Source organism: Vidua macroura, chromosome 9 (genome assembly GCF_024509145.1).
Source record: "Vidua macroura isolate BioBank_ID:100142 chromosome 9, ASM2450914v1, whole genome shotgun sequence".
Classification (NCBI taxonomy): Eukaryota; Metazoa; Chordata; class Aves; order Passeriformes; family Viduidae; genus Vidua; species Vidua macroura.
Window position 1 is genome coordinate 16740078 of NC_071579.1, and position 14088 is coordinate 16754165.

Genomic DNA, 14088 nt, shown 5'->3' on the forward strand with positions numbered 1-14088 from the left:
ATTGATTGATATTGAGTGCTTTGTCCTACAAATAATTGACTAGTTTAAGGATGATGGGCTATTTAGTAATTCAGTATTTCTTGGCACTCAATCCAGTTTATGCGAAGTTCATGCTCAAATCAGAATAAAGTTCAGATGGCTGGGTTTAGGAATATTTCAGGCCTCTTGTTAGCGTGTTGTAACTTTTCAGTATGCTGAACACTACAAGTTAGATACTTATCATACTTAATTGGATTTTTTTTTTCTTCATAAAGAGACACTATTTTGGGAGTATTTGAATGACTGTATTTTTTGCTTGCCTTAAATGGCTGCTTGATAATCATTTTTACAAAGCAATAGAACAGGAGCGAGGGTGCATTTTGGGAAACAGGATGGAAGGAATTACAGGTGTCTATTGATTGGTCCCATTGTAGCTGAAGTCATGAATCAAGATCATTGTACCTTCCACTGTTTTCTGGACCAACTTTTAGGACCCATTTGTAAAAATACTTTTCACAGCAAAGTATCTCTTGTGTAATTTACCTTTGTTTGCAGGCTTTTACCTGATGCATCCATTTTTAGTTTGAGTGAAAGACAGGAATTTCCTTAGCAAATGTAATAATTGAAATGTAGTAATGACTCCCTTCTGCCTGCATTTTCACAGAATAGTATTTTGGTACATTGATGGCATTGAATTGTGCTTTATCCCATCTACTTTCCCCGTGTGGCTCTTTGGTAGGGACAGGGTGAGTTTTCCAGAAAAGGCATACAACAGGAGGTCAGGTGACTGCTTTTGGAAAACTGATCCTTATGTCTGCTCGTAAAGTGTGGCAGCTCTGAAGCTGCTCCTTGCTGCTGCTGGTAGGAAGTGGCTGGTGTTTGGTACTTGCCTGGCTGAAGTCAGTGGGGTGATGGGCACTGGTTATGGTTTAGGGTTTTCATTGGTTTGGTTGGGGTTTTGTGGCTGATGGGGCTTTTTTCTTTCTATTTTAGCTTTAGTTTTTATTTTCTGGAGTGATTGTCCTCTGTATATTTCTGCTGTTTGCTTCTGCTTCTCAGCTCCCCTAGGAGCACTATGTGATATAATTTTTGATGCTTACTTTTGGAAAGCCCTCACTCAATGTGTAAAATGTTTGTTGCAGATACCTTTCTTCATCTGCAAATGTAGGCATATGCAACAGTAATAAATTTTGTGACTGTTGAGTTTCAGGAACTGTCTCTGATATTAGCTTAGTTTTCTGGATTTATCCTTTTCAGTCAGAGTTTGGAAATTTATAGAATTTGTATCCTAAAATTAGGCTCCCAGCAACCAAAGCAGTGGCTGTAGGTTGTTGTGTTTATTATTGTGTTCATACTTATGTAGGTTATTGTATTTATGCATATAGGAATATTGTGTATTCTTATGAATGTTCTTAGGAGCCTTCACCAAAGACACCAGATTCTGTGTTCTCCCCTGTGATAATTGGTAGGGAGGGCAGAGAAGGGGAGTGTTTTTTTCCAACAGCTGTATTTTTGTTGTTGCTACCCACTTGGCTTGGTATTAGAAACAATATTTTCAACAGAGAACAGGCTCTGCCTGCAAAGTTCCAATATAAATAACTTTTTTTCTTCACACAGAAATGCTGGGTTTTTTGTTTTAATACCATAGCTGTGAGTGTATCTTCTGTGAGAAAGTCTTGATTGTGTGTGCTGTCACAGGGAGTAGGAAGTGGCAGTTCTACAGCTGGCTTCTTGCACTTCTCTCCCACAGTGAAGTGAGTATTCTGCCCTCTTTTGCTTCCTTTTTCATAACATACTTATTGACATATTGAAATCACCTGATCTTTTGTGTTCTTGGGCAAAACTCTGAGAATCTATAGCATGTAATGAAAATAACTGCAATGTGTATGAATTGTAGTGAATATTCTAAAATTACTTTTAAACCAGCTTCTTATCTTGTAGAAAGCTGAGAACAAAATGGCAGTTAGAATTCCCTAATCAGGTAGTTATTAACAAAAAATATGTTTTGACAGTTTTTTTTTGCTGGGGTAAAAGGGGGAAGATAAGTTGGGGAGACATGTGATGGTGAATTAACCTATATAAGCTGCAGTGAAAAGAAATTTGAAGGGTTTGGAGCAATTACAGAATGGGGGGAGAGTAGAACTTGAATGTCTGGAATGCAGGTTGAGCTGAAATGCTGCAGAAACTGAAGTGGAAAGGTTGCTTGTGTTGTTACATAAACCAAGGATAGTAGGTACTGTCCATGGGCTTTCTAGATCTTTGCTTTGGGGAAACTGTTGAATGTTTGTTTTATTTAACTTTGTTTTCTTGCAAAAGTGGTTTAGGATAGTGATAGTTATTTTCTGTGTCCTTGTAAAGCCTTGACTGTTGGACAGTAGTGACTCAGATGATAAAAAGTAGTAGACTTGTTGGTGAGCTGCTTTAGCATGGATTCTTAGAGACCTTTCCTTTTGTTAGTGTTTTGGAGTAAGGTAAGTACATCACTAGTGTTCTGTGCCATGTTCCCCCTAAAATGCCTGGCCCTTGTTCCCAGACTTTGGAGGTGGTGAGACTTGCTGAGGACATTCAGTGTGATTCTCACTGCTGTACATGTGGCTGAAAGACTGGTGGATGAGAGAGATTGTTTCTTTCCCAGCATGTGTGCGATTTGAAGAGGAAAAAGAACAGCTTGTCCTGAAAAAAATTGTTCTCCAGGTATCTCTCCCTACCACAGTGGTAAGACTGCTATTGCTTTTCAGTGTTTTACCAGCAGTAATGAGCACTAAAAGGTATAATGTATTTTTGCACAAAGGAGAGTGCAAAAAATAGAAATGATGCTTGGGAGAAGCTGTCCAGGTTCCTATATAACTGAAATGTCACAGTATTTCTAAAAATACCATACAGGTATTGTGATAATTCATTTTTAGAAATGTCTTTTAGACACTAAAAACAACTTTGGAATTTGCCTTCCATTTTTTAGTCCAGTGAAGTGTTGCCAGGGGTGAGCAGAGATGATGCCTTGTCTAGTAAGGAGTTATGTCAAGAACAAAGAAGCAGTTGTGTTTCTTTATCTTTCTATCTTTACAGATATCAACATTTGTATATAGACAATTAGAAGTTGGAATATTGTGTTTTGGAACATCATACAGAGTTCTAAATGAAGGTAATATTTAGGATAATGTACTGACATTCAGTAAAACTGAAGGCATCCAGGTTCTGTAGTCTTTTTGGAAGACTATGTCCATTAGGAAACTAGACAAATGAGTTGATAGTTTTGCAAAAGAAGTACTGCAGTATCACAGCAGGACCTTCCTTCATGTCATTTGGAGCTTTAATGATGAGTTGTTTTTTGGGTTTTGGTTGTTTTGGGGTTTTTTTCTTGTGAAGCCATTTAGAGAAAAGAAGGTTCGTTTGACTTCTGCAAGGTGGTTGCTTTGATCTCTAGGATACTGAGTGGTGTTATAAATAAAGCTCTATTTAATATATTTCTAGTAACTTGGTTTTAGGTCCATTTAGTAAGCTGCTCCTGAAGCGTGCTGATGCATACTATTTTCAAAGGATGTAAATATAAAGGAGGGAGGATTAATTAGTGATCACCTGTGCTGTGATCTTCTTTGATCAGTTTTCTTCCAACTTAGTGATACTAATACTAGGAGTTAGGGTGCTTTTGTCCAAAGAAATATCTGTGTGATTTCACTTTTGTTATGGCAGACAGTTTTACCTTAACTTTCCTTCCATTTTTTAAAGTAATTTTCCAGAATGCCATTTTCAGCAGGAAAGAGTGCTCTGGTTTTTACTTGCTGGAGGCTGTTCTTTTTCTTCATGTTTTCTGTCACTGTAGATTCATTAGCATTTCTTCCTGTCCTTAAAGGAGATTTTAGCATTCAGAAATAAAAACCAAACCTGTATCATGTTAAATTGGCAGTTATTTGAAAGAATGCAAAACTGTTAAAGTTTCCAGTACTTTTCCAGAGGACAATCCTATTAGTGTAAAAAAACCACCCCACTTTTCAACCCTCCCCCCCTCCAAAAAAAAACCCTGACTAGAACAAAAAAATCTCCACCCAAAACCCTCTTGGCTTTTCAAGACCAAAGTACAAATCTGAGTGGTTTGTGGCTGCCTATACCTCATAAAAAATGGAGGATACAAATAATCACTGTTTCCATCTAAATATCGTAAATTCCAAAGAGTTTTCTGGTTTAAGGAAGAGCTTTGGTTAGGATATTCTGAAGGCTTTATTTTGGAGAAGTTGACCTGTTCTGTGCTGTAACTTCCTTTGTTTTCAGTTTTATTTGTTCTCAGAATTTCTTTAGTTTTGTGAATCTGAGGATAAAGAGGATAAAGACAGGTTATTTCTTAAATTTTTAATAATCCCTTATGTATTTCTGTACTTTTATCAGGATTCTACAGTGTTATTCATGGCTCTTGTTTTCTCTGAAGCTGTTTAAAAGTAGGTATTGAGTAAGTTCTGAACCTTTTTATCAGATTTGCTTTAATTTAGTATGCTTCCATATGTTGTCTTTGAAGTTGAGGAAAAGTTACTCTTGTTCCTTTTATCCATTTAAACTAGATTTCATATTCATTCATATTCTCTCAACATTTAAGTGTTGGTTATATTTTCTTCAGTGTCTCAGTGGAAAACAAACAGAAGGTCTTGAAATCTAACTTGTATGCTTACGAAATTCCCAGTAATGAGGAAACATAGTAGCTCTGGGGCCACTCACTAGACAAATAGTCAGCTGTATTTATGGGCCCAAAAGAAGGCACAGAACTTCTGTTGATGTAGAACACCAAGCTTTTGGGACATAGTAGTCATTCTGAATTTATGAAGCCTTTAAACAAGGTATTTATAGAGTTTTTTTATTGTAATTGTGAATGTCCAAGACAAAGGCAAAGTTTCCTTTATCTTTGGTGCTGACTTTGGTTTGTTTTAAGAAGCTTTGTTATTACTGCAAATAACAAAAGCTGTTTACTTACTAGAAGAAAATATTTTGCCTTGGGGTTATGTCCTTTTTAGGGTGGGAAACATACAGGTTTCTTTGCTTCAATTAAAAAATCGTATGTATGTTCTGAAGCAGAGTAATGATGTGAATGACTTGTGCCATTTATACTCTTGGATTTTATGCAGTCTTAGCCCATGCAGATCCAGTTCTTTTGTGCTATCCTAGTAATCCAGTGTAAAGCATATGAAATAGGCTTAGAGTACCTGTCTTGTCTGTCCTGTTTCTTGAGCTACTTCTGAAAGTTTGGTTGGGAAACCTGCTCTGGTTAGGAAAACTGACAAATCAAGGACAGCCAATGGGCTGGATATGCACAGGTGAGGATAACTGGTGTGGCACGCTGGAAATACCAAGTTTTTCCATTTGCTTTTGTATATTTGGAATAACTAATTAAAATAGCAAAAGAATCAAAGATTTTAAGCTTTTGCCTGAAACTAAGTGAATCAAGTCCACAAGCATTTAAAGGGTTCAATGCTGAAAAGAGAAAGATTAATTAAACCCTGATCTTGAAGTGAAACCTGCATAGAACTGCTGCATCTTCTTGCAATCTCACATGGAGACTCCATAGATGTTTATTAAACAGTTTAGAAAGTAGTCCTCAAGGTAGTGTATAACTTGAGTAGAGTCCTTGGGGTAGGTCTTGAAAACACCTGCTTCATAGCAAAATGCTTTTCATGGAATAATTTTGTAGCAAAGGCACTAACTTTAGTAAACTCTGTGAAATTTCACTATAGGAAACGCTCCTGTATGATGACTATATTAGTAATAAAGCTTGTTTTATTAACACAGGGACCATGTATATTAACACAGGGACCTTGTAAATTAACACAGGGACCATGAATAGGAACTAAATAATGAGATGTGGATGCTGTGTCAGACCTGAACTGTGGTTGTGGTGCTGGTGGTGTGTGACTGTCTCGATTGAGTGTTCATGACAGTAACTGGTGGTCACAAACTACATTTCAAAGAGGGATGTAGAAGCATTTGCCCCAGTTTGCTTGCCAGGTCTGGTAGAATAACCTCAGTTGTAAAATGAATGTTATTCATATTTAGAAAACAGTAATGCAGCTATCTGGCATGGAAGTGTAAAATAAAACACAACTGGCTTAATTATGTTGCATTGCTACAGCTTATCTAAGGTAGGAAGTAGTTTTTACCTATTTATGTAGGCCATGGACAATGCTGGAAACTTACAGTGTCATCAAACCAAAAGTGAACACTGAGCAGCTCAGCAAGGAATGGATTTTTTTCTGTTTTCAAGGGCTATTAAGGTGATAGTGTTGACAGCATATTATAACTTTCCTTCTTCACCAAAACCATTCCTCTGTTACCAAAAAGCAGGCTCCTGCAAAACGAAGCGAAGTCCTTATATCACTGGCTAAGTATATGTGGCTCCCCAAAGGGCTCTTTTGTAGATTGTAAAGATTATAGCTTATATATCAACCCAATTATTAAAGCATTTTGTAGCTTCACTTCAAATCTGATAAGCAGTGGCTGAATCTTATTGTATGAAATATATGTATATTTTATTTGGAAAAAGATTTTGCTAGAAGAATGGCAATGTTGGAATTTATATTTTGGGGTGATTGGTTGGAGTTAGTGTTTTATGGGGATTGTTTTACATGGTTGTTTTCTTCATCTTGGAACGTTCATTGTAGTCACAGCTTAGTCCTCTGATAAGGAAGAAGGCTGTTTGAGAGTTAGCAGTGCTGTTTACAGGGAGTAATACTCCAGAGTGTCTACTGTCCTCTGTCCCTCTGTCATAGGGATAGCTGAATAAAATCTCTGCTGCACCAATTCAGAGTTCACTGTAAGCCTTCCTTCATTTTAAGTGTAAGCCCTTAATGAAATATTTCTTAGCAGTTAATGAGCAAAGCTTTGCGAGTACTTATGAAAAGTATGCATGAAATCTCTAGGAAATTTTTGTTGGATTTTGCATTTTCATGGGCACAGAAAATACACTTCCTCTGAGGCTAGGAACAGGAGATTCCCTTTCCTGCTATGGTCAGGAAATGTCAGAAAAGCTGTCTAGACAGACAACAGCAGTCATTAGAGCTCGTGATCCCAGCATAGCTACCTTTTTAACTGGAATAAACTTGTGAGGAACTGAATTTGGGCTTAGGATCCTGTTTTGTATAGGGGGTACTTATGTGCTAATACCAGTTCACTATTTTCTGCCATTGCTCTTACAAATGTTTATGTAATTCACTTTCTGTCCTCTACTGCTTTTTTTCAAACTGTCATGATAGCAAGAAAGAGAGATTTTTTTTGTAATTTATTTTTTAAGGAAAGAAGAAAATAGTCATTTATCACTAATTTCGAGCCGCAGGATTTTAGGCTCAACCATTTTTGAAATCTGCATTGCAGTCTTAATTCAATAAAGTGTTTCAAGTTTTGTCATTTTTCAGACTTTAGAAACACAAAGAAGACTTGGAAGTGAATGTGTACACTAGTCTGCCTTACAACGTAGAAAATGCAGATATTCAGAATAAGTCTATTAAGAATTTTTTGACTCCAGCGCTGGCTTTGGTGCTGTAATGCGCGATCTGCGGAGGTGGGGTGGCTGCAGTCGGTGCGGTGACCGAGGCGCTGCCTGCGGCTTAGTGATCCTGTGCTGGGCTGCGAGTCCTTAGCGCCTGCAGGTGAAAAGAATGAACTGCAGCTGCTCTCCCCTTAGAGTATCCTTTAGTAGCAAACTGTTCAGTCTCCTGGATGTGGGGGTTGGGTCGTTGGGGTTTTTTTAAAAAGGGAACTGCCATGCTGTTATATTTCCATTAGTGTAAACTGAAATAGAGTGGAGCGCAGCGCTAGAGAATACTGAGAGGTGAGTATGTTGGACTGGAGATGGTCTGGAGGGAGGCATCTGAACAGTGTAGCCAGAGAAAACTGCAGAGCAGTTTGCTTTCTTTGGGTTTATACAGAGGTTGCAGGAAGGACTGTTGGCTTTGAAACAGTGTTAAAACTGGAAAGAAAATGGCTACCAGAAATTATCGTTGCTACAGTAAGAACATGGCGTGATTAATGTGATGTGCTGCTTTAACTACTGTTAGAAATGTTGTGTGAGATACTGCCTTGAAGTAAAAATGTCATTAAAGGGAACAGATATTTTAATCCATTTAGATATAATGGATATCATCAGGCATTTTTGTTTTAGTATGCCAGTCTGCTTAGTGGAGAAACTAATTCCTAGTAAATATCTTTTAAAACCTTATTACTGCCTTTTCTACACTAAAAAAATTGCTTAATGGTTTTAAATTTTAATAATAAACATAATGTCCCTATAAAACAACTTGCAGGAAAAAAAACAGTAACGAGATACTATTTCACAAAATATGTTGTATATGGTAACATAATTCTGGCTTTCTAAAATTAAGCCCTGAATGTTTTTTCTTCATGCAGCAAAGCTTTTTTTTTTTTTTTTTTTTTAGATTTTTTTTTTTAATATTTTGAGTTTGAAATAAATATGCCCAACCTAAATTCTATTTGAAGATTTATAAATAAGATTCAAGATATATAAAAATAAAGGTCAGATTTTAGAGTGGAATCTTCTTGGGATGTAAGTGTATGCATTGTGTCGTAAACTTCTTGCAGGTTTTCGATTAATAGGTTGCAGTTACATTTGAGGAATTTCAGAGTTATTTTATGCATTACATCAGGAAGGGGATATGTCAAGTTCAGTGAATGTGTGAAGAGTAATTTCATTCTCTATCAGGATTACACAGGTGGTAGATTAAGGACAGGTATGGTCTGGTAGTAAACTGTGTCTGCTCTTCTTCAAAAGTCCCATATGTGTGATGTGTTTTATACCTAGAGAAGATCCCATTTTTTCTGTACTTTTTTCATCTTTTGGGGTTTTTGTTCTCTGTCAGACTTCCTTGACTGGGAAGGCACTGGATTCATTTGGTAAGAGGTGTGGCTGATAAACTGTTTACAGTAATGTTTGCCAAATATGCATAAGATAAAACTTGAAAGTTGTAGAAAAATGAGTAGTATGTGAAGACAGGTGTTTGAACTGCAGAATGGTGTTGCTTAGTGGTACACTAAAGGGGATGCACTCATTTGATGGACACAACTTAAACTTTTGTTATTTTTATGCTTAACTTTAATAAAAACTTCATGTTTTTATTAAAATTCTGTAGTTCTGGAGAAAGGAGAGGACAACAACTACAAATGTGTAACATCACTGTGGAGTTTACTATTTTAAAAACAAACCTTGAAATATAAGAGGTTGCCTCAGATGTTTCTAAAAGCTTGCTTTTTTGGTTTTAAGATACAAAATGCATGTTTTTTACTTATGGCTGTTAGTTCCTTAGAAAGCACTTCAGTGATCAAGTTTTCATGGTTTGCATTTTCAGTTACTATTCAGCTGTGAAATGGGAGGTGCAAACTTGGACTAAAATTTTTTAAGGAACCATAATCAAATTTCTTACGAGGTAGGGAAGATTTTGTGTAAATATTTTCTGGAACGATTTTTTGCAGTGCTTATAGTCATAGGGTATGTCACTGTGTTTTGTGGTGCTTCTGTGTAAAGCTTACATGATGATGTATTGTGAAGGAAAAAAGATATATATATTACTGGATACTGAGTGATTGTATTACTGGAAGAGTAGAAGCAGTTGCTGTACAGGTGATGTATTGATGAGATTTTGCTGACAGCAAATTAAAAAAAAAAAAACAACCAAAAAGCCAGAGACGTGTTCAGAGTTTGGAGTGGAGTGGAGAGATGATGTCATTCTGGGCTTTAAGCTTTCCCTGTTTAAGAAAAGCTGTTATAATTAAGGTATATAAGTGCAGTAAATGAAGAGCTACTTCACGTGGTCAAAATGAATAGTCTGAAGGGTAACTGAAAATGTATGGATGTTTATTATGCAAGTGGTAGATTGATCTGTAGCTTAAACGGGCAGAGAAATTATAAAGATGGTGAATTATTTCCCTGTAGCTTATTGCTTATGGTAAATCTCATTGTGAAGAATGCCATTCAATTTAGTAGGATATTGATGGGCTGTAAACTTTCTAATATCAGTGATACTTAGAATGTTGTACCCATCTTAGCTGAGGGGAGAAACTGTATTGATATACTTATAAATACGTAGTATTTTCTCTTAAGTTCTTGAAATTCTAAATGTTTTCAGGACTCCCATCTTCAAACTGATGCTTCAGTTTAGTGCTTTTACGGTGCTTCCATTTGTGTGTTCATTGTTACATATTTGCTTACTGGATAATGTATGCTCAAAGTAAATAGCTCTCAAATTGTTTGTTTCCCCTTGCTTCTCTGTAGACATCTTTGCATCTGTGTGTCTGTTGTGTACATCTTCGAATGTTTGCATCTGATCTGTTCACTGATAGAGAGGAGAAATAACCTTTTAAACCAATATGTTTTGGTAGTCCAAACTCCTTCCTAGCTAGAATACTTTTCGCTGTGATGACTTTTCAATTTTTTTTATTTATGGTGCGCACATTTTTAAAATAATAATTAAATCTCTTGTTCAACCTAATTGATGATATAAACAGAGGTTCCTTTTTTTCCATTCAAACTACTCTATGAGATTACTTTTTTCCCTACTGTGATATTCCTATTAATGTTGCATTCAGCTTGTAATCTTGTTTGGACTGAAACAGCTTCCCAGTCTGAGGTATGATCAGTTGTGTTCATTTCCTATGCTGTCACACATTTCCTTGAAGTGCTTCACTGTCCCATATGGAGTGTTGTCAAAAAGCAAAACTTTCTAGGAGTAGAAAATTGAGAGATTTCAACATTTCCACGTGAAAGCCCTACCACAGCTTTGGGAACTGTGTGTGTGGCTTTTACTGTGATGAACAGACAAAGGAGGAACTGTAACTTCTTTGAACTATTTTTCAGATAACTCTCAAAATCTAGCAGGAGATTCAAAATGCAAGAGGCAGTCTTCTCTCTTGCAGTCCCTTGCTTGCTTTTGTTCACTCACTGCAGATTCTTTGAAGTCAGGAGCATCTCCAGTAAATTCTTAAATTTTGTCTCTTCATGTTATAAAGTGTTACACTTTTGCTTAATTTAGCTTCTGGGTAATTCAGACTCCAGTATAGTGCCCGCTCTTAAATATTGCTCTTCATTAACTATTTTAAGAAGAGTGATTATTATTTTTTCTTTGCATATTTAATTTTGGTAAATGGGATTGTGGCATATATAATTCAGTTGGTTAAACTACAGCTGGAATAGCATAGATTGAGAGGTTCTACAAATTCCCAAAAGGGATTAATTTTGTGGTTTTAGAAAACATCATGTTTAAATTCAAATGATTATTTAATCTACACTGGATGTTAGTTCTAGATATTTGTGGGTACAGAATATAGATTAAGTTGTTTTTATACTTTTAAAATAGAAATCAAAGACAATCAAATCTCCTTCTGCAAATAAAAGCAGGAAACTACATTTTGTACAGACAAGGTCATTGCTGACTACTTGTTTGGAAAATGGCAGTATAGGCTTGCATTTAAAGAGCTTTTCAGCTGTCTCAATTGATGTAGGACTCTCATCAGCTAAGTTTTTGCCTTTTCAGTCATCTTCTGAAATTACTTTATGTCTGATACTGCATGTACAATTTTGGCAGGAACTTCTGGCTTTCTTGTAATAGCGTTTTCTTAGTGATCTCTGCTTTCTGCTGGCTATTTTTTCCTGCATTGATATTTAGGATTCTTAGATTTTTGTAAGATTATAGATTTTTTTGAGAGCTGCAACAGACACTAGAATGAAATTTATTCCGCACCCTGCATTTGAATTCAATGCTGAGATGGTCACACCCTAATAAATGTAGCTGCCACTCTGGACTAATTAATCAAATCTTCTAAGCCACGAAGTCAAGTCTGCAGTTGCAGGTCTTTTTGGTATGTTATGTCAAGCTGGTGGATTTGACTGTTTAGCCACAGTTTATATCAACAAAAGTAGTTTGTACAGTATAGTTATTTTAGTCTTTGTTTCTTCCTCTTTATTTCTTCCCACACAGGCATAATCAGCTATAGGGGCAAAACTGGTTTTGTGTTAAACAGCAATACACAGCAAAATAAAACCTGTTGAATAAACCACCTAAAAAGCTTCCGTATGAATTACGTTCCTAGCTGCAGTCATTCCAGGAGAAGGTGGAGTTAAAGGTGATGGTGTCTTTTCCCAGATGGATGTGGAAATAACAGTCAGTTATAATACAGATCTGTTGTGAAATAAGGGCTGCATAGTAAATAAATGGGTCAAAACTCTTATGATTAGAACAAACTTTATAGTCATTGTACACCTTTCCCTTCTAGTGTTTCTTAAACTTTTGCCTCAGAGAGGGAGGAGTTGTGTTGTTAGGAGATACTTCATTACAGCAAGAGTTTTCAGTCCATCTTTTCATCTTTTTTGGTTAGTATCACTGGGGGTGCATTTGTGGTCTCTTTCATCTCTACCATTTCAGTTTTCTTCCACTTCCTGTTCACTGCCCATATCAGAACAGGAAGCTGCTTGTCAGAAGCCTGACCATTTTACAGCAGTCCTTTTTCCCTGCTGCAGTCCCCCTTCTCGCTCTTTGAATATTGAGGCCTTCAGGTGAATGCTCTGTAAGTACATTTCTTACTCAGTTTTGTGTCCCCTTTCATGCCCTTTTTTATTACCTGGTATGGGAGAATGACTTTCATTCCCACTTCCTTTCCTGATAATGAGAATTAAGACAGGCAAATTGAAGCAAAAGCATTTATGATGTTGAAATCTTTGCCTTTCCCTAAGGAATTTTTTTGAGAGCTACCTTTCTCAGTCTGCTGGTAAAGAATGTCAGGTTATTTCAAATGTCATCACCCTTGAAATTAATAGTAGGTGTTAGAGTTTGATTGTAGTGGAGTGAGAGAAATTTTACTTGACAGCAGAAAGACCTTTGAGAGGAGATGTGAGTGCTGGTTAAGCACTATAGGTGGGTGGCTTTAAACAGTCTCAATTCTGTCAATAGTTTGGGCTAAGATCTGGTGTCCACAATCTGGTGGATTGTGCTGCCTTCATGAAAATGCTTGCATGACACTGCAAGTACCATCTCGCATTGGGTGGAGCTTTGTACATCAGAAGGTCTGAAATCCCAAAAATGGAAGTTAATTCTGTAGGGCCCTTTGAAGTTTTTGATGCAGGGCTACAGTGACCAGCCCTTTGGTCCTTCAGCAGTTTACTTGCTGGTGATCTCTTTGTGAAACTCCTCTCCTTCAGCTTCTCCTTCGCCTCTCCTTCAGCTGGATAATATCTAAATTATGGTGGCCCATCTTCTCTTTTTCCTTCTCTTTCCCTCTATGCCAGATGTAGAATAACCCCAGATTTATCCCCAGCATGGTTTGTGAGCTCCCTGTGATCCAAAGAATACTGAAATGCAAGAGTACTTTCACTGAGAATGAGAGTATCCTCTCAATAGATTGTTCACATAAAATGGGAAGTTTTACCCTATACTAATTCAATTGTTTCATCCTAAGTGTTTCTACTGAAGGGCTGTCACAGAGAGTAGTGGGTGGTGTGACCCTGTACTGCTGTATCACCCCAGTGATCTGCAGTTGTCTGGGCTCAGTCCTTTGACAGAAAGATTCTGTCTGCACTTGAGTCACAAGCCATGAAATCTGTGTTGAGAACAGTTATTACTAATGTTTAGTTCATTGCAGAATTTAGAAGATGTAGGTGTTGAGGCCATTTTGCACAGGGGCAGAGTCATTGTAGTTCTCAATTAAAGAAGTGTTAGACTGGGATTGTCACTTCCCAGCCAAAGTGCACAGACTTACTGAGATGTCTGTCTCATCATAATGTTTGATCATGTAAAGCCATGACCATTGACATTTTTTCTCATTTTTTGAAAGGTGTTTTGGCTCTTTGTATATGGAGGCTGTTATTTTTGTGGGCATATAACTGTAGCTTTACATTTTCTTGCTGTAATATACAGTAGGGCTCCACTGCTGTTTGAAAGTAACACTTCTGCTTCTCTGGGTGAATGAATATTACCTTAAAATCTGACCAAAGAACTGTATTTTTTTCTGTAATAAATCTTACTTGAGAAATGAGTATGTATATTGAGTAACATTCATGCATAAAGCTACAGTTTAATATGATACTTGGGACACAATCGTGGGGCAAGGAAGAGGAGCTCAAATACTTACCTT

At 36.9% G+C, this 14088-nt stretch overlaps 1 protein-coding gene across 2 annotated transcripts in view; it reads left to right on the forward strand.

Annotated features, from left to right (window-relative positions):
• Positions 1 to 14088, forward strand: part of ZNF644 (zinc finger protein 644) — a 51529-nt gene that overhangs the window by 4367 nt on the left and 33074 nt on the right. The window lies entirely within an intron of this gene.